This window comes from Panicum virgatum, chromosome 1K, assembly GCF_016808335.1.
Source record: "Panicum virgatum strain AP13 chromosome 1K, P.virgatum_v5, whole genome shotgun sequence".
In the NCBI taxonomy this organism is placed as follows: Eukaryota; Viridiplantae; Streptophyta; class Magnoliopsida; order Poales; family Poaceae; genus Panicum; species Panicum virgatum.
Window position 1 is genome coordinate 12,371,837 of NC_053136.1, and position 21,098 is coordinate 12,392,934.

At 44.5% G+C, this 21,098-nt stretch overlaps 1 pseudogene; it reads left to right on the forward strand.

The window, feature by feature from the left end:
• Window positions 1–16,214: 16,214 nt before the first annotated feature.
• On the forward strand, window positions 16,215–17,369 carry LOC120695342 (annotated as a pseudogene).
• Window positions 17,370–21,098: the final 3,729 nt, after the last annotated feature.

The following is a 21,098-nucleotide window of genomic DNA, read 5'->3' on the forward strand; positions in this document are numbered from 1 at the left end:
ATTCAACATGTTCATCAAGAGACTTGTTGTAAATTAAGATATCATCAAAGTAAATAACAACAAACCTGCCAATGAAATGCCTAAGCACATGGTTCATCAATCTCATGAATGTGCTAGGTGCATTGGTCAATCCAAAAGGCATTACCAACCATTCATACAGCCCAAACTTTGTTTTGAAAGCTATTTTCCACTCATCACCTTCTCTCATTCTGATTTGATGATAGCCACTTCTCAAATCAATTTTTGTAAAGATGATAGCACCACTAAGCTCATCAAGCATATCATCAAGCCTAGGTATGGGGTGTCTATATCTTAATGTGATGTTATTTATGGCTCGGCAATCAACACACATTCTCCATGAGCCATCTTTCTTTGGAACTAAAAGAACAGGAACAGCACAAGGGGAGAGACTTTCCTTCACATAACCTTTGTTGATGAGCTCTTGTACTTGGCGCTGAATTTCTTTTGTTTCCTCCAGGTTGGTACGGTATGGTGCACGGTTAGGAAGTGGAGCACCAGGAACAAGGTCGATTTGGTGTTCAATCCCTCTCTTTGGTGGCAGCCCTGGCGGTACTTCCTCGGGAAACACATCTTCATATTCCTGTAACACATCAAAAACAGCACTAGGCAAAGTAGAGGGTAAGTTGTTAGTGACAAGAAAATTGTCCTTGTACAGGAGTACATAGAACATGGCATTGGGTTCACTCAATTCTTTTAAATCCCCTTTCCTAGCCATCATCACTAAACCCTCTTTTCCCTTTGGCTCGGTTATTTGCAGCTGTGGAGTTTTATTTGGCTTTGAAAACACTCACTATTTATGTGGGTCACTCGCAAATGGTTCTCACTCTCTCGCTGTTTTCTTTTCATATCATCCTTCAAAATTTCCTCAGGGGACAAAGGAAGCAAAGTGATTCGGTCTCCCTTGTACATGAAAACAACCTTGTTGGCACGACCACAAATCTGAACATCTCGATCATACAACCATGGTCTTCCCAAAAGCAATTGGCATGCTTGCATGGGCACCACATCACACTCAACATGATCATTGTATCTTCCAATAGAGAAAGGAACGGTCACAATGTTGCTCACACGCAGCGTACCACACTCATTTAACCATTGGATCTTATATGGAGAAGGATGACGCCGCTGTTTCAATCCCATTCTCTCAACCAATTCTTGACTTGCAATATTATTGCAGCTGCCATTATCAATAATGATGCTGCACAACTTATCCTTGATCATGCCTCAGGTGTGAAAAAGATTGTGCCGCTGATTATTCTCCTCTTTCCCAGCAGCAACACTAAACACTCGGCGAGAAACAAAACAATTGTTGTCTCCTTCATCGGGTTGAATTTCCTCACCTTCATCATGCTTAATGTCTTCATCATATCTTGGAGCATCTTCCTCCGGTTCACTTTCAGATTCCCATTCACCTTGCTCATTTATAATCATAGTTCTTCGACTAGGACAATGAGCAGCAACATGCCCACGGCCTTGACACTTGTGACAAACAATGCCTCAACTATGGGAAGAAGAAGCAACAGCTGATGCAACAGAGGGGGCTGTTGTACTTGTAGAAGAACGTCATTGTTCTCGCTGAATTGCAGGTGAAGAAGCAGTAGAACCCGTTGTCTTTGCAGCACCAAACGATAGAGAAGGCCTAGCAGCAACTCCTTGTGATTTCCCCCCAACAACAGAGGTACCGGCCTGCTGTCGACGCCATGGAGCTGAAATGGATCAATTCCCATAAGGCCTTCCACGTCCCTCTTGCTGAATTTTCCTCTCGGTGCGCATAACTTGATCAAGAAGAGCTTGCAAATTATGATATGGAAACATCTCAACAAAACCAGCAATTTCTTCATTGAGACCATTCAAAAATCTTGCCCTTTTTTATTCTTCATCTTCTCTAATTCCATATCTCACCAAGAGTAACTCCATTTCCTTGAAATAATCATTAACAGATTTTGATCCTTGTCTCAATGTTTGTAACCTATTACGAAGGCCACGCTGATAGCTTGATGGAACAAATCGTCTTCTCATTACCCTTTTCATTTCAGCCCATGTGTTGATATGATCACGTCCCAACACAAGCTGATTTTCATGTATTTGATTCCACCATGTGAGAGCATAACCTGAAAACTCAACAGAAGCAAGGTTGACACGCCTTTGGTCAGAGAGATTATGCACTCTAAAAATCTGATCACATTGCTCCTCCCACTCAAGATATGAATCAGCATCTTCTCTTCCTGAAAATTTTGGAACACTCAACTTGACTCGAGCAATGCTGTCCGGATCATCCCTATTGTGACAATCACAATGATTTTCCCCATCATGATCAGCACCACGACGATGTTCATATGGCTGTCCAAAACGCCCATGGTGTGCAAAAGGATTTTCATTATCAAAATGCACATGACAATCACGTCTACGTCCTCCTCCATGCTGATTATAAAAGTCAGCACGCCGTCCACCACCATGCTGATCAAAATCAGCATGCCATCCACCACGACGATCACCACGACCATTGCCAAAATGATCATGAAATCCATTACCAACTCCAGAATTTTCATCACCAAATTCTTCTTCTTGTGGACCTCGACCACCTGCTGCAGGAAGACGTTCATTGAACATCCTCTCCATCGCCTCCAAGAGTGAGTTCCCTAGTTGGCGTAACTCAGCCCGTGCAACTGGGGGTTCTTCATCTCTATGGTTCCCACCATGAACACTTGAATCAGATCCTGCCATGTTAGATTAGTAGCAAGAAAAGTGGAATAGAGGGGAAAAAATTGTGGAAGCACACAATCTCACCACTTGCTTACCCAAGTTCTTAGTCATTCTCAAAGACTGTGAGTGTGCTAAAGTGGCAGTACCGTAGCTGTGATTAAGTGATCGAAAGGATACAAGACGAGAGGTTCGGTTTCAGGTTTTTGTGGAGCTATAGGTGGCTGTTCAAGGGAGGCTTATGGTACTGAAAATTCAAGCGTGTAAGCCACTCAAAGATGGTAAACATTGCTGTTACTAGCACCACAAACTTTAAGATTCTAAAATTAGAACTTGCAGCAACACAATCCACAATATAACCCCTTTCAACTTCTTTTTTTTAACTTTTTTTCAACTCTTTCTTTCTGATCTCTTTTTTTTTCTTTCTTTTTTTTTCAGCAGACACAAGATAGCATACGAGGGGGGTGGGTGGGAAAAAAAATTAACAAGAGTACGGCGGAAGAACAATAATGGTGACTAGCAAGCAACAAGATGAGTGCAAACAACACAAGATCATCAGTACCAACAAAAGGCTATAGGATTTTTTTATGGCTTTTCAGTGGACTATAGGATATGGCAAAACAAATATATGAGATGGATGAAAACAATAACAAATGGTAAACAAAGGATAGATAAGTGGGTGATAACAAAAACCTACCGTGACAACAATAGCTCTGATTACCACATGATAGGTGCCGATATGAACCGACACAAAGATGGCCCGATCTTCACGACAGTAGGTTCAAGAACAAGGGTAACTTTGCTGCGAACAGCGGGTAAATAGCTTTATAACTGCCAAGGTTGGATGCGACCAAGAGACGGGGAGAGAGGCACCGAAACCTTGAGGACTTTGACTCGACCTCCAAATGACCGCAGAACTACAAACCAGGACTCATCCACACAAAACAGTACAACCGTACTAGAAACCATAGAGCACGAAGTAGTGGAACCCAGAGGGATCTCTTCACAAGTCCAAGAAGAACAAGGAAGAACAAGGGTGTGCAAGGCACTCAGCAGCTCGGCTGCAAAACAATCTCAGTTTATCAAAATGATCAAAAAGTCTTCTAATCTCTGAGATACATAGGATATTTATACAAGGAACAACCCTCCTTGCTGGTTGTGAATGGATCTTAGAGTTTCTAGAGTTATGGTAAATGAAAAGTCACCACGAACTGAATTCCCGAGGAGCCTCGCGTGGCTGTTGGTCTTCTGTGCAGTCTCCACTCATTCAGTCATAACTCATTATTGGGAAGTCCAAATGACATGAGGTTTGTTGCATTAGAAAGTAGACTTATTTATCTTTCCAACCATGTGTAGATTGCACCATGAAACTCTGTATATTGGTACAGTTTTTCATGAGAACTTGGAGGTCCGGCAGACTGTTGACCTTCTGACCAGTCTTGAGTCATTTCACTGTAACTTTTTATTGGGGAGTCTAAACGATGTGAGGTTTCCTGGGTAGGAAAGTAAACTTAATAAGCTTTCCAATGAGTACTCATGTGCCCTCATATCTTCTGGGAATCAAAAGTTATAGCTGTTTGTTTTGGTGGTCCGAACTGGTGATCCGATCTGATCTGGTGCTCTTTGAGTCCGATCTGGTGCTCTTTCTTCATGTGTACACCTAAGCACAACCAATGTAGAACATTTAGGTAGTATAACATCCTTAGAAGTCATAAAAGCACAATCGGTTAGGAATGAATTCACCTGCTCTTGTAGTTTCTTGGCACGACGTCTTGTAAGTGGCCCTTGATTTGTATCTTTGATGTTGGATGGTGAATTCTTGACATTTGAAGTATCATGCACGGTAGGGATGTCCTCATCAATTTGGGAAAGGCCTTGCACAAATTTGCTAGAAAAAAACTTATAATGTTTGCACATAACACATGTGGCCACTGGATTCTAGTGATTATCATTCCAAAGTGGAACAAGACTTTGTACTTTGATTCTCAAAGGTTCAAGGCACGGGATTACAGTGTGCTTAAGAGGTCATTAATGAGTGAGTTCTTCCATAACCTTCAACTAGTTCCCAAAATAATCTGTATACCCTAACAATAATGTTCCATGGCTGTGTGACTGTGTTCTCATAGGGCTTTTCTTCCATACTTCACACTGAAGAAGATGGACTGCAGTCGGAGCTTGGAACATGTCACAAAGTTCCCGGTATGGTATACATTGCTGTGAAAGCTAGTAATGAAGCTGTGTAGTTTCTTTCTTCTAACTATTTTTATTTGGTCTATGTGTTGGTTTTTTGCAGTGCCACCAGCAACCTCCCGGCAACGCATGTGGCTTTTATGTTGTCCATCACATGGTCAAAGCAATGAAATTACTAAGTATGGCCAATGACCCTGAGGTATATCTCCCAAGTGATGGCTCCTTTTTTCCATGACTTACAACTGAAATATGGATGGTTATTCTTAAAAATGGCATGACTGACATGATAGCTGTATTATGTTGGCATGTTGGCCTGTTGGAGATTAGGTTTTTTGAATTCTACTGCTTTTTGAGCAAATAGTTAGAGGGTTGCATCAGGTTGGATTGCTCCTTTTCCTTTTTTGCTTTGAGAGGCTTAATGGTAGTCAAATATATAAACTCTATGATGGCTATTTTATCTCTGCAAGTTGCTGACTTTGTTCTTCCAATGCTGGAGTTCGAAGTGCCGACAACCCCCCTCAGCGATGATGATTTGCACCCCATTCGAGAAAAGTTGTCCTCCTTCATCATGGATCAGGTGATCTCGAAGAAGGGAGACACTGCTAGAAAATCTCTCATTAGTACCGGTCGGGAACCCCCGGTTTGTACCGGTTTCCCGACCGGTACCGCTCCTCCGGTACTAAGTGCATGCGCACTTAGTACCGGTCAGCTGGCCCGTTTAGTATCGGTTGGTAACACCAACCGGTAATAACCTGGCCTGTTTAGTACCGGTTGGTAACACCAACCAGTACTAAATTGCTGGCCACGCCAGCAGCTAGGCCGAGCAGTTTAGTACCGGTTGGTAATACCAACCGGTACTAAATGATTTTTTTCTTTTTGATGCTTTATATTTGTTCTCTTTTCCTTTCAATTTCAATTAATTAGTATTAGTAGTCGTACTCGCAGCGGTTTGTGTATTCGTACTTGTACTCATATCTAGAATTCGTATTTGTATATGGAGCAAAGCAAATAAAAAAAATTATATACATATACATACATGGATAAAAGACAATAATATTTACAAGTATGAATTCTCATAAGTTTTTTCCGACAAATTCTTCAATAATTTTAATCATCTGCATCGTCATCGGCACCGGCATCCTTCTTGCGGCGTTTGTTGAGTTTATTAGCTCGAGCCACACTTATAATTGGATCGGAATAAAATTCACCATTTGGATTTATCACCTCATCCAACAGGAATCCACAGAGTGCTTCTTGAATTGCCCTGATTCTTTCCTGTTCGATGAGGTTCTCTTTCAGTCTCCAAATCTGTCAACAACAAATAAACACCAATAGTTTAATTTAGTACTTGCATGGAATTAGATAAAAGACATTGTTACTAATGTTATACGTACTTCGAAGTTTTCTTGTGTCACCCTCTTGGTTTCTCTGCAAAAAAGTGCATGTGCTCACATACGTAGTATCCGCAGAGGTTGGTTCCTTGTTGCTGTCTCAAACATTATATACATATATACATGTTATGAAATATTCATGATATTTGAATAAATGAAAGTAGATGTGCGATATTCGTACCGGCTTGTTATAGTTGAATTCAAGCTCAGTCGGTGTTGACGCGACTCCTAATTGTGTTTTGAGGAACCGAGACCATGCCCTTTGCATGATGTCTATGAGATTTTGATATAATTCTGGTGGCTTATTCAAGGAGTCCCACAAAGTAACTCGGGACCGATAGATTTCGATCACAAGTAGGATCTAGTGGAAACTGTTGATACATACATATGGATACAAGAAATGTTAGATATATACACTTATTGGCTAGTTGAAGTGACTCAAAAAGTGAAAGGACTCACTTGAAGTTGTACGGCAACATATGTGCGATCGTGCTGCCCTTCCAAGGACATGACTAAATTATTCTCGGTCCGATTAGGATATTTGCGTACACGCTCCTCATGTATAACATTCGGATCTATGAAGCCAACATTGTAAATCCCGCTCTTCCGGCATTCTTGCATTTTCATCCTGCATGATTACAAATAAAAGGAGGGAATGAGAAATCTAAACGACTTAGTAGAGCTAGAGTATACAATTGACAGAAAACACTTACATAGACCATACACTGACGAGGGACTTGTCTAGGGTGTCTTGATGGAATAGAAACAAAAAATGGTCAAAATCAATCCAAATGTCATCCATTCCCCGATAGAAATGGGTATGTTTAATTTGAGCAGCTAGCATTATATACCCCTCTGCACATGCTTTCAAGTACGACTGATGTAACTCACACATTCTTGTTGGTAGGGTGTCAATCAACTCTGGCCACATCAGAGGTTCCCCAAGTACAAATGGCTTTTTTCCTGCCCCTTGGTGAACTGGGATTTTTTCCTGGCCTAGGAGCTGAGCTTTTGTGAGGTTCGTTTCCTTGACAAACTCAGCAGTAGCTTCATCCTCTTTTGAAAGCACTACTAGAGGGGGTACGCTTTGTTTGGGTTGTTCGCCGAGCTGGGGGACTTGGTTGTACCTCCGATTACTCTTCTTCTCCCATGATTTTGTAATCGAGCGGTCGTAGTCCGACATCAGTGGAGGCTTTGGTTGGAACATCATGGATAGATAGAATTTCTTCGCTCCCGGATCCACTGGTTCCTTTGGTGGAGGCTTCTTTGGCTTCAACTGCTTGCGCACGTCTTCTTGCACCCAAGCATCCAATTCCTCTGGAGTCATTTCGTAACCTGACTTCTCTGGCGCGGGCTTCTCTTTCTTCTTTCATTCTGGGGTCTTCTTATATCTTGGAGGTGGCGGTGGCGGCACCCAAGCGGATTTCTTCTTCTTTGCGGGGGGAGGAGATGGCGGAGGCGAACTAACACTAGGCTCCCCGGAAGCGGCCGGTGACGGCGATGAACTAATGCTGGGGTCCTGGGCTGCGGGCGGTGATGGTGGATCCACACTGGGCCTCGGAGACCCTTGAGCAGCTGGCGGTGACCTCGGAGACGGGCTAGGATCCCTTCCTGCAATTTTTATGTACTATTTTTTCCAACATATCCAAGTGTGGAGGGCCTGTCCTAGTTCCTCTTCTCCATCGCCTCCAGGGATCTCGAGGTCGAGGTCTTCCCATCCTTTCTCAACACGGTCAACCTTGACTCTAGCATATCCTTCTGGAATCGTCATGCCATGGATTGTCACTAGTACCGGCTGGAGCCACCAGCCGGTACTAAGTTTCCTGGCGCCAATTTAGTACCGCTGGTGGCTCCAGCCGGTACTAAATTGTCACTAGCCATTGCAGGCGGCTGTCGGGGGCTGTTGGTGGCGCACTTTAGTGCCGGCTAGAGCCACCAGCCCGTACTAACCGGCTCCCATGGGCACTGTTTCTTTGACCTGGTACTAAATTTGCTCGTTAGAACCGGCCGAAACCGTGACCGGTACTAACAGCCGCGGATGAATGTGCATTTTTTTAGCAGTGAGAGTTCCACTGCAATAATCCAGCGCCTAATCATGCTTAGACAAACTTGTTTTCATGGTCTTAGATGAACTGACAACACTGCAAAATTGGTTCTTGTGAAACTGTTGATGGTCTTGAAACTATTGATGGTCTTGTACCAGCTTGTAACTGCTTGTTGAATGTTGATCTTGTAACTTCTTGTCGAATGTTGAATCTTGAACTTGTGATATCTGAATGTTGAATGCTTAATCTTCTGCCTGTAATGTTTGAGAATATTTGTTAGCTGGGAATTTGTATGTGTGTGTGCTAAATCTGTGAGACAGACGCAATGGGTCATAGGAGACGCGGAATGGTAACAAACTGCCTCTCCTATAACAGGCAGAAAGGAGATGCGTGGACAAATCAATGTCTCCTATAATCACACACAAAGGAGATGCATGTCAACAAAACGAGTCTGCCATTAGAACCTATAAAGGAGACACTGCATACAAGCCACGTCTCCTATATCTAAAACATGAGATGGGGAATCACAAAGTTAGGAGACGCGATATAATAGGGTCTCCTATAAGCACCCACTTAGGAGACGAGGCTTTTGATATGCGTCTCCTGCTTAAACTCTTATAGGAGATGCGGGTTAAGACACGCGTCTCCTACATTAGCAGTTAGTGGAGACACAGGTTGTTGGTCTACGTCTGAGAAACTATTCAGTGGAGACATTGTATAAAATATTTTGGAGACGCGGTTATACGCATCCCCTTTAACAGGTATGGGAGACACTATTTTATCCTTAAAGGAGACGCGGTTCATCCGCGTCTCCTATATGGCCTCTATAGGAGACGCGTCGAACTGCATCTCCTATTGGTTCACATCGGAGACGCAAGTGAACCACGTCTCCTATAGGAGTTAACACGTGTCTCCTATAAGCCTTTCTTACATAGTGAGAACAGCTGTCTGAATGCGATCTCTACCCGTAAAGACAGGCCACACTTCAGCCTTCAATAGGCATGGCAACGGAACGGGTTCGGTTCAGGTGAACTGTAGGCACTAAAAATCGAAACCTGAACTTAAAATCCGAACCCGTCCCGAACACCGATTTAGGTAAAAATCTATTCTCAAAACCGAAATTTGCGGACCCCCGCTACCTGATTGGATACTCGAAATCTGTTTTATGTTGCAACACATATAGTAAGAACAACAAGTACTTCCTAAACGTATACAAGATATATATATATATACCATTCACATGTATAAATAAGAGACAATAAATAATAAATCATTTTCTACGTCAACTTAGAGTAAATTTAATAGTCTAAGTAAGCAAAATTATTATTAAGTATACTATAAAATATGAGTTTTTATTCCAAACAGTTTTCCATTGGGTAGCCATGGGTGAAAAACCAAACCCGATTGGTTTTGGGCCCCGAACCCGACAATCGTGGGTGAAAAATCATCCCCAAACCCAAACCCACTAGGTCCGAAACCCGCAGATACCCGACCCGAAACCGAACCATTGCCATCCCTAGCCTTCAACTTGAATTGTTTATCTGCATAATGCTAAACAATAACTTGTAGGACCGTGCCTATCTTTCCGGAGGTAGGTTAAAATATAACCCGCTCCTGTAAGAGGAGGGGGTGACCCGCCCCCAAAAAAAATGGATGCCGTTTACAGAGCCGGGTGAGGGGGTGTCTCTCACCGGCCCCTAAAAATGGTTTTCAAATTTATCGTGATAATTCATTTAATTCAAAAAAGCAAAAAATATCAGAAAAAGTTAAATTTGCACCATAAGTCTGTTGTGATATCGATCAAAATTTTACAAGCGTGTTTCAAAGTATATAATGATTATGAGTGTGAAACAACAAAGTGAGCCTTGAGTTGTATGAGATGGTAGTTTGAGTGAGCTACAGATCATGGTTTCACACTCTTAACCATTATATATGCTGAAATATGTATAGTTTTAATATTTTTTAAGTTCTACATGTCATAATAGGCTTATGGTACTAATTTTACTTTTTTATTTGTTTTGCTATTTTGTTTGTATTAAATGAATTTTCGAATAAAAAATAATTTGTAGAGGCGGATGGGGGCGTCACCCACCCCTGAAAATGCATTTTTGGAGGCAGGAGATGACCCCACGCCCGCCTCTACAAATAAGTTTTCTATAAATATTTGAACCTCTCATGAACTTAGCCATTTTTCGGAAGCATGCGGAGGACGCCAAAACGCTACCAAAATTTCACCTGAGCCCTCGCTGTTGTGTGCCCCCACACCGTCACACTCTAGTACCACTGTTGCGCGCTTCTCTCTGCTGCGCCCCTCGACCCACGGCTAGTGCTCGCCCTCCCCGCCGCCACGCGCCTCCCTCCGGCCAAATGTATGGCGCCATCCCTCCTCCTTCATGCTGGTCGCGCCGCTCCGCGCCGGTGCCCCTCCCTGTGGTGGCACCCCTCCTCGTGTGGCACCTAGGTGGCGCTCCCCGGACGGCGTCTCCTCTTGCTGGGGCACCTTTCCTCCCTTGTGGCGCCTCCTCCTCGCCGGAGCACCTCACCATGCAGCGTGTTCAAAGGAATCAAGTGCTCGTGGCCTAAGAGGAGGAGGGGTGAATTAGGCAATCCAAAACCTTAACCTAAGGCTCCAACTAGCGTGCACATAAACTTAAAGTACAACAAGCTATTTAGATGTGCAACTATAGTTCTTCTAGTGTAAAACTCATATTACAAAAGAGTTTTAGAACCTATAGCCAATCCTTACAAGATACTACACTATGAATGTAAAGGCACACAAGTTGCAATTAAATGCAGAAACATAAAGATAGGACGAGGGAAAGCAAACTCTCGATACGAAGATTTATCGAGTGACATCAGTGGGCCCAAAACCCACCCCTAGTCCACGTTGCTAAAGCACTTAATCAAGAGTATTGCTTCCCGACAATCAAGTCTCTTTCGGGGACATCATGACTTGCCACCAAGGCTCAAAACAAGTTCCCGATCACCTTGATCCCGCTTTCCAATAAGGAGCTTCTTCATGTCCACCGCATAAAGCTGTCAACACTGCTCCACACCAAGCCAGAGGGTCAATGTCTTTCTGGTGCGCCTTCAAAACTCTAAGGGGCCGACGCACCAAGATACAATTTTGAGATCCACTCAAGCACAACACATAGCCTTTTTCTCTCTCACACTTTCTCTAGAGCTAACTTAGCCCTCACACTCAAAAAGATGTGCTAAGGACTAAGGATGTAATCACTAAGCACTTGGTTGGCTTTGAGTTGTTCTCTGATGTGTATGGGGTTCCTCATGACTCTAGCTCCCTCAAAATGCCTAGGGTGAGGCTTTATATAGGCTAGAGATCTACTCATGCCGTTACGCCACCTCTGCATAAAGCATCGGTTCAATCTGCCAGCATGGGCGGTTTAGAGCCCGTTTAGTTACCAAAAATTTTCACCCAAAATTTTTTGCCTCACCTTTAGACACATGCATGGAGCATTAAATATAGTTAAAAAATAAAACTAATTGCACAGTTTAGATGTATACGACGAGACGAATCTTTTGAGCCTAATTAGTGCATGATTAGCCATAAGTGCTACAGTAATTCATATGTGCTAATGATGCGGTCAAAGGCTTCAGAAGATTCGTCTCGCAGTTTCCAAGCGAGTTCTGAAATTAGTTTTTAATTAGTGCCCGAAAATCTCTTCCGACATCTGGTCAAACATTTGATGTGACCTTTGTACCAAAAATTTTCATCAACTAAACACCCCCTCAACGGGTCACAATAAGCCCAGAAACTAGCTGTTGGACTTCTGACAGCTGTCTACTAATGCCGAGGTTGCAGTAACGAATGCAGCGATGATGTATTCCCAAGTGTCGGTTTAACCGATCCCTAAAGGACCTCTGCAGTGCACCAAACATGCTCTCTGGACAATGACTAGGTCAATGCACCGACGCTTCTTGTACCCCCTACCACCGGTTTAACCGGTCTCATGTCATTTCATGTGTCAATAATGCACCGGCAATAATGCACTGACACTCTCAAATTTAGACCTGTCGGTTTTAACCAGTCACCTTTTTCCTGCTCCACCTGTGCATTCGTTGCACACACCATTGCACCCACACATGAAATGCCGATTTAACTGGCACCCTATATTTCATGCAGAACTCATCAAATTCAACATTTCTTTGAGTTTTTTCTTCATTTCTTATCTTGCTAAGGCTTTGTACTTCATTGGGACCTAATATGATTCACTTGATAAACTTGTTTGTCCCATGATCATGTTGTCACACAATCACCAAAATAACAAACAATGGCCTAATGGGACCATATGTTCCTTACACGCGCGCAGCGCCCCTCCCCACTGGCCTGCCTCCCTGGATGGCGCCACCCTCCCCAAGCCCAACGCTTCCTCTCCTACCTGCAGGTATGTTCTTGATTTTTTTCTCTTTATTTCATTTGAATATATATGAAGATATAGATATAAGGGAAATTTAATTAGTGAAATGTTAAATTATTGCAACTATGTGACTATATTCGGCTTTGTGTGAAATGTGAATGTGAATGTGAATGTAAAGTTTGAATTTATTGATGTGAAATGCGGTAATTATTGAATTTTTGAAACATGTTTCAATTCAATTATTTGGATAGTGAATGTGAACCCAATAGGGTTGTAATTTTTTATTATACTTTTTCATTGTGAATTTGAATAGTGAATGCAAAATTTTTATTATGCATTTGAATGTGAATGCAAAGATGTAACTTCCATATAGCTAGTGAAAAGTGTCACCCCAACATTGAAATTTGATATTATGATTATCTTTTAAAAGTTGATGTTCCATAGTGGTGGCCGTGGCGTGGATCAATTCTCAACGCGGATCAATTCACAGAGTGTTTTACCTGTGTACCATTATAAAAGATGGTTTTTACCTATGTACCACTAAAAAGTTTCCTCACACCTACATACCATCGGCCGAACTTTCTTTGCTGTTCATGCCATTCCATCAACCTTCCATCCAGTTTTCACCGTTAGCTGCCCTAACATATGGGCCCGTCCAGTGGAAATATGCAAACTACTCCTCTCTCTCTTCCAATCTCTCCCGATCTTGGCGCATGCGGGTTCAGCCTCGCCAAGGCGGCCACCCTGTGCGCCGCATGGCCTCGGCCTCCTCGACGCGCGCGGCAGCCTTCCGCTCCTCAACCTCCACGCACCTGAGCAGTTCCTCGAGCTTCCGAGCCGGCAGCGCCACGACATCGTGGTGGACGTTCTCGCCGTTGCCAGCGCCGCCCCCGACAGGCGCGCGCACGGCCAGCTCGGCGGCCGCTCCGCCGCGACGGCGCGCTCGGCCAGCTGCAGCGCGCGTGCGGCCGCCAAAGACCATCATCCACGGAGCAGGGGCGGAGACAGGGGGGGCGGGCAGGGGCCTGGCCCCCCTATCATCCCCAAATTTACATTGTAAATTTAAATTTTAATTAAATTTTTATAAAAAATTATATGGTTGGCCCCCCCTAACAATGAAAAAATTGTCATCCTGGCTCCGCCCCTGCCACGAAGGCACTCAATCAAGCAGCAAAGAAAATAAATGGTGCCAATCTGGATAAAACTGACCACGATTTAGATATTGGTGACCTCAAATTGGATGGCAAGTGAGTTCGATTCGTAGTCAACGAGCTCAATTTGGGTGCGGACGATTCGCAGTCCCCTGCAGCGCCGCGCCGCCGCCAGCTCGCTCTGCAGCGCGTGCCGCCCGCCTCGCCCTGCTGCGCGATGCGGCGCCCTCGGCCTCAGAGAAGTAGCGGATGAACGAGAGCGCGGAGCCGAGCTTAACGAGGGTGTGCACATGCACGTCCACGGCCGCCACCTCCACTGCGCGCTGCAGCGCCGTGTACAGCGCCTCCATCCCCTGCGGTCGTCTCCGCCGCCGCCGTTGGCCCTCGCTCACTGTCGCAGGGATCTCCGGGCTCCAGAGCGAGGGGCGCCGCGCGGCCGCTGCCTCATTTGACCACTGCGGCGGCGGTGGACTGGTGATTGGAACTTGGGAGAGAACAAGGGGGTTTTTGAACATTTTCACTGGGGCCTACATGTCAGGTGGACGAAAGGTAGATGGAAGACAAACGGAATGGCGGCAAAGAAAGTTTAGCCGATGGTATATAGGTTGCGAGCGAATTTTTTAGTGGTACACAGGTAAAGCCCATTTTTTATAACGGTACACAGGTAAAAAAACTCCAATTCCCAATGCTATCATATTTATTTCTTCTTTTAATATTTTTTACTATGCATAAATAATTTCTATATTTGCTCACATACAATAATACAGCATATCAACTTATTAGATGGCTTAAAAATGTTGTTAAAGGTTTGGATGGTATAACTCCTGTTGTGCAATTCGTTAACCTCATTTAAAAAAATATATATTTCTTTTCAAGTACCTGTTCGACACATGGATTTCACCTCAATAGCACCAGGAGAGGTCATCCCGATGGTTTCAATTGCCGCAATGGGTGGAGTAGCACCAAGCTTGCCGTGGAGGCATGCCTAGAGCAGCTTAAGGATCATGGGTACTTTGTCTTGACTTTTATTCTCGGGGCGAAAGAAAGCAACATTATTCAGACTTGTGAGAGGCTTTATCAGCTTAATCAACAAAACAGGGTATAAATATTCTTTTTATCATTGTTAACTTTAGTTATGTTACATCTTTCAACTTTCATAACTTTTTATCACCTTTTAGGATCTCCTGAATGGTACATCCTATGCAGAACGGCAGCGAGTTTTCGAGCGATTCAAGATTAAGTCTTGGAAAAAGTTGGATTTAAATTATATTGGTGGAGAGTCATTCTTCACCAGAGGTTTGAAGTTCCAATCAAAACTCACCTTCTATACGGGACAAATCGGCACACATTGTTTGATATTTATAGTATTGAATGTAACTGTCATTTTTTTTAGCATAATGTAACTGTCATTGGGAAGTGGAGGAGAGTGCACTCGTCTCTGCTCTAGCTTATTTTGATGAAGTTCTATGCTAGATGAATGAAGACCTTAGCTATCTTTCATATCTACAGAAGCAGGCTGCGGGAGTAGCATGAAATTTGAACAGCTTGTACGAACTTAAATGTTGATCAATGTACAAACTTAAGACCTAAAGTATTGATGTACAAAACTGGTTATATAATTTGATTGCATATATATATATATATATATATATATATATATATATATATATATATATATATAGTTATTTGAGTGTCGGATCTGAATGGGTTAACCCTATTTTCAAAATTTAGCGTAAAAATGGTACAATATTTTTGCGGAAAGGATATATGCGCGGATCACCCCTTCACCCGCCCTGTAAATGCATTTCAAGGGCGGATCACCCTCACCCGCCATGTAAATTTATTTCTAAGGGCGGGTCATCGCCTCACCCACCCATAAAAACTCCTTTCTAGGGCGTGTCACTCTCTCACCGGCTTTTATAATAAATTGGTTTCTAGAGAAGATCGCAATACTCGGCCCTGCAAATAACATTTGTAGCTGCGAGAACTAGAGACGAGTATCGCACCGTACCCATCCATCCGTTTTCATAGCGTGGTGGCAAGGACGGCATGCTCACGCTCTTCGTTTGGGAGCACTGCGGAAACTAAAGGAGCGTGCAAAAGACACGAGCTTTGTCAACCACCAGAGAAAGGTCCAAGAACTCGTCCCAATTTTTCCACGCCTCCAGCGGCCGGCATGGTGGGCGGCTACGCTTTTGTATGCGGCATGCAACTGCCAACGGCGCTATAAATAGGCGGCGGCTCGTGTCTGTCCCAGTTAAGCAAGCAAGTCACTGATCGAGCTAGCAGCAGGGTCCTGCTGGATCTGGTGATTGGTTGGGAAGAAATAGCCTGGCCATGGCCGCTTCGTTCCGGACATGGCTTTGCTTGATGCTCGCCTTGCTCTTGCTCGCTCCGGCGGCGCAGGGGCAGCTCTCACCGTCGTTCTACGAGAGGAGCTGCCCGACGCTGGAGCTCATCGTGCGCGCAACGATGACCACGGCCGTCAGCGCCGAGCGCCGGATGGGCGCCTCCCTCCTCAGGCTCTTCTTTCACGACTGCTTCGTCCATGTTCTACTTTGATTTGATGTGTAGATACTTCCAGTACCCGTCCATATACATGAGCAAAACTAACGGAGGGAAAATAAAGAAATTTTTTCGTGTCATCTCACTTCATCAGGGCTGCGATGGCTCGATCCTTCTGGACGACGTGGGCAGCTTCGTCGGCGAGAAGGGCGCCGAGCACAACGTCAACTCCGTCCGCGGCTACGAGGTCATCGACCAGATCAAGGCCAACGTCGAGGCCGTCTGCCCCGGCGTCGTCTCCTGTGCCGACATCCTCGCCCTCGCCGCGCGGGACGGCACCTTCCTGGCACGTCACACACTGCTGCACACATATAAGTACGTGGCTGTGCTGGATGGATCTACAGCTAACACGACCCCTGCCCCCGCGTGCAGCTCGGAGGGCCGGCTTGGGCAATGCCGCTCGGCCGGCGCGACTCGACGACGGCGAGCCAGAGCCTGGCGAACAGCGACATCCCGTCGCCGGCCTCCAACGTCACCACCCTCATCTCGGTTTTCAGCAACAAGGGCCTGGACCCGCGGGACATGACGGCGCTCGCCGGCGCGCACACCATCGGCTTCTCGCCAACACATCTACAACGACACCAACATCGACGCGGCGTTCGCGGCGCTGCGCCAGCGCACCTACCCCGCCGCGCAGGGCAGCGGCGACTCCAACCTGGCGCCGCTCGACGCGCAGACGCCGCTGCTCTTCGACAACGCCTACTACGGTACTACCGCGACCTCATGGGCCAGCGCGCCTTGCTGTACTAGGACCAGATGCTCACCCACCGCGGGGCGCAGGATGATGTGGTGCAGCAGTACAGCGCCGACCCGGCGCTCTTCGCCTCTGACTTCGCCGCCGCCATGGTAAAGATGGGGAACATCACCCCGCTCACCGGAACCGCCGGCCAGATCAGAGCCAACTGCAGGGTGGTCAACAGCAGCTGATAGACTGCTGCTGATTCAATTGATGCACAAGAACGGCACCGCTATAGATAAACGATAGTGTTTGCATTGGTACTAGTATACTTTGGTAACCAGCCGTTGAAAGGGAGAATAAGAACTTCACAAAGTCGTCTGTAAGGCTAAAAAAGTGAGCGATTAATTAAAGCTTCTGGATCATTATATATTACAGAATACTATATACCGATTCCTCTAACTCATACGCATCTGCACTGCATAGTTTCAATATTATTCCCTCTCCCTTCCAAATTGTAGGTGGTTTTGACAAATTTAGATATACTAGCAAACATACCCATGCGTTGCATCAGAAAAAGAAGATAAACCTCGTATACTTCTACTTCACACCAATGAAGACTGCTTCCGGCACATCCTTTACCACTAAAATTCAGGTGGCATCAATCCAATTAGTTCTCTATAAACTTTACTACTATATAGGATCATAGAGCTGGTCGAAAAACTCGTGGCTCGTTATCTCGCTCAGCTTGTAGATGATTTAGCTCGGCTCATTACATTTGAGTTGAAACTTCAGCTTGTTTGTTATAATGAGCTAGCTCGAGCTGCTCACGAGCTCAACAAACCAGTGATGCAGCACAGCTGCAGAGCTGCATGCCACTAGGGGTGGTAATGGACCGCCCAACAAAGCCCTTAAATTATTTAGTTTAAATTTATATAAGATTAGAGCTCGGCACTTAGATTTTCTAGTTCAAAATTTTAGGCCCTTTACCACCCCTACATGCCACCATTACACAGCCCAACAACACAGATGGCCCAATAGACCTGCAGCAGCAATCCCCGTTCCCCGGGACGGCGGGACCCCAACCCGCCGCCGCTTGTGCTTCCCGTAGACTTGCTCCGTGCTCACGCTCACGCGTGCCGTCCACACACTACTAGAAAACAGGCCTTCAACACCGGCTGAGAAGGGCCAAAGGAACCGGTTTCCCAACCGGTGCCCCGCAACCGCAACCAATGGCCTCGCCTTAAGACACCGGATTTTTCAACCGGTGCCTTAGTCTTCTATTGGTACCGGTTGGAAACACCAACCGGTACCAAAGAGGCTGCCACGCTGACGCAAGGTGGCAGCCCCTTTGGTACCGGTTGGTCTTTCCAACCAGTACCAATGACTTTTTCCCTTTTTTCCCAAATTCAATTTTGTTTGTTATATTTATTACTGTTTATTCTTTTATAATTGCTAAACGGACTCAAGCTCTACAGTACTATACGTTCATTGGTCGTTCGTGTTCGCTTTCAGAGAATATTTGAAACTAACTAAAAGTGAAATACGAGCATATAATTAAGCTAATTAGATGAACTAATATATTTACAAATTTACAAACATGAAGACATAATGTTTAAAAATATTTACAAATGTACAAGTCATGTTTGTAGTCCAACTACTGGTCCCCTCAGGAGGTCGATGGAAGTCCTCTATGGATGTGACCGTCATGGTAGAACTCGCCTCTAGGATCCAAGATCTCGTTCAAAATGAATCCGGCGAGCTGCTCGCACACGGCGTTGATCCGATCACTAGAGTAACATTCATCCCCCATTTGGGACATCTATCATTTAGAAAAAAAGGATTAACATCATGTGTGTTAGTATAATTATGAAAATATACTAGTGAACGGTTTGGACGTACTCTCGTGTCTTCATCAGTAGCCTTCCCGCATGGAGTCATGATGTGCAAGTAGTCGCATATGTAGTACCCACACCAATCAGTTCTTTGTTGTTGTCTCGCACACTTAAGGAGAAACAAATAAATTACTCAATTTAGAACAATTTGGGATTATATACTTAACTAGAAAAATCTTTATGAATCAACATACCGGATAATCCATGTTAACGTTCAGTTCGGGCCTCCATTGACCACGTCCTTTGTTATTTTTCACAAATTTTTTCCAAACCCTGCGCTCAAAGTTAAGTTTGATATTCAGGAATTGTTATTAACAGAAAAAAGATTTGATTGTGCAAACTGAACTTACCTGTTCAAGGGGTCGAGGATATGTTGGATTGCAGACTTTGGATTTCTCATTGAGTCAAAGACTATAAGATTGCCGGTCTCTACGGAAAGTATGAGTAAAATCTAATGATAACTGCGGATATAGATAGGATATATACATACATGCATTAGACGACTTAGTATTTATTTAGTAATATAACAGAGGATTGAGTCGACCAAGGCTTACCCAAAGTTGTATGGTATGAATATATAGGATTTGTAATTTTGCCTAGTCAACGAATCGTACATGTTTTGGCACGTTTCCTCGTAATTTTTGTTGAGCACTTTCTGGTTGACTAGCAAAGGAGACATGAAGCCGATCTGATGGTGCCATCCATGTTTTCGGCTTCTTTGGGTCTCTAGTCTAAACGATACAATAGAAATTTTATAATGCACACATATAATTATGTTCTTGTTAACAAAAAGTATTAATGTAGAGGTAAGTGATACTTACAAAACCCAAATGGTGATGATAGTGGGGTCGAGGGCTTGTCGATGGTAAATGTGATATAAATTTTCGAAGTACACCCAGAAGTCCTCCTCCCCGCGGAAGAAATCATGGTCACGATACTTGAATCCAAATATTTTCCCTTGGTCATTCGACATTCGCAGGTACCATCTATGCAAATTGAACATCTGCGTGCCTAGACTTTTCTCCTCTTACTCAGTAACAAAAGGTTTTCCATGCTGGAATGGAGTAAGAACGGGAGCGACAGGGATTTCCGCCTCCACTTGCCCCATTGCCTCCTCTAGCGTTAATCCAGTTTCAGAAAGAAATATCGCGGCCTGTAGGTCCGCCTGGAGTTGTACGTCCGTCGGGTGTAGGAGTGGCAACCCTGCCACCCGGACGGGCTCGAGTCCTTTTTGTTGTGTGCCAAGCTGAGGAATGGTCTTGCCACATTTTTTCTTCAGATTTCTCATCTTGTGTGCTTTTGTCAGAGTACAATTATAGTCCGAGGGTAAGCTTTTCGGTTTTGGTGGGTTGTCTAGGTTTGCGAGAAGTTTTTTCCCTAGTTCTAGAGGTACATTTTCCCTCCGCGGGGGGACTTTAGGGTTCAATTGTTCTTTTATATATCAAGCAGTCTCCTCTTCCAACCCCTCAGCAGTTTTCTCATAGGTTAATTTTCTTTCGACCGTTTTCTGCTTCTTCTTTGAGGGTCCAGCCGCTGGGAGGGATGCTGTCTTTTTCTTTCCTTTTTCTGGGTCAGTGTGGCAGAACCGCCCAAATTAATCCGGCTCAAGTGCGCTAACCATCACCCTAAAGGTAATGCCGGCTAACACGCACTTCAAACGGAGTAATCCGGCAGTGCTGTCGGGTAAAGTCCCGAAGAATCCACCTGAGCGTCGATCGAACCCAAAGATTACATGCAACTCACACGAAGGTGAGTCCAGAGAGTACAACATTTCACAAATATATTACATTACCGAGTCTTAACTTAATTATTACAAACCAAGTTCGAAATCTCAGAAAGGTACTTGAAATTCAAAATTGAAAGTAGTTCAGAGTTTAACTGCAGCGGAAAAGAAGCGAGTTCTAAACTACGATACAAGATATCATGATGAAGCCCGTACATGACATCACTCGGCATTGTCATCGTTGGCCGGAGTCGTATCCCACTCCACTGACCAACCAGGAGGTAAAGTACATGGCCAAGTCAAGCTAGCTATCAGATCTTCAAACATAACACCGGAAAACAAAGTTGAGCCACAAGCAAGGC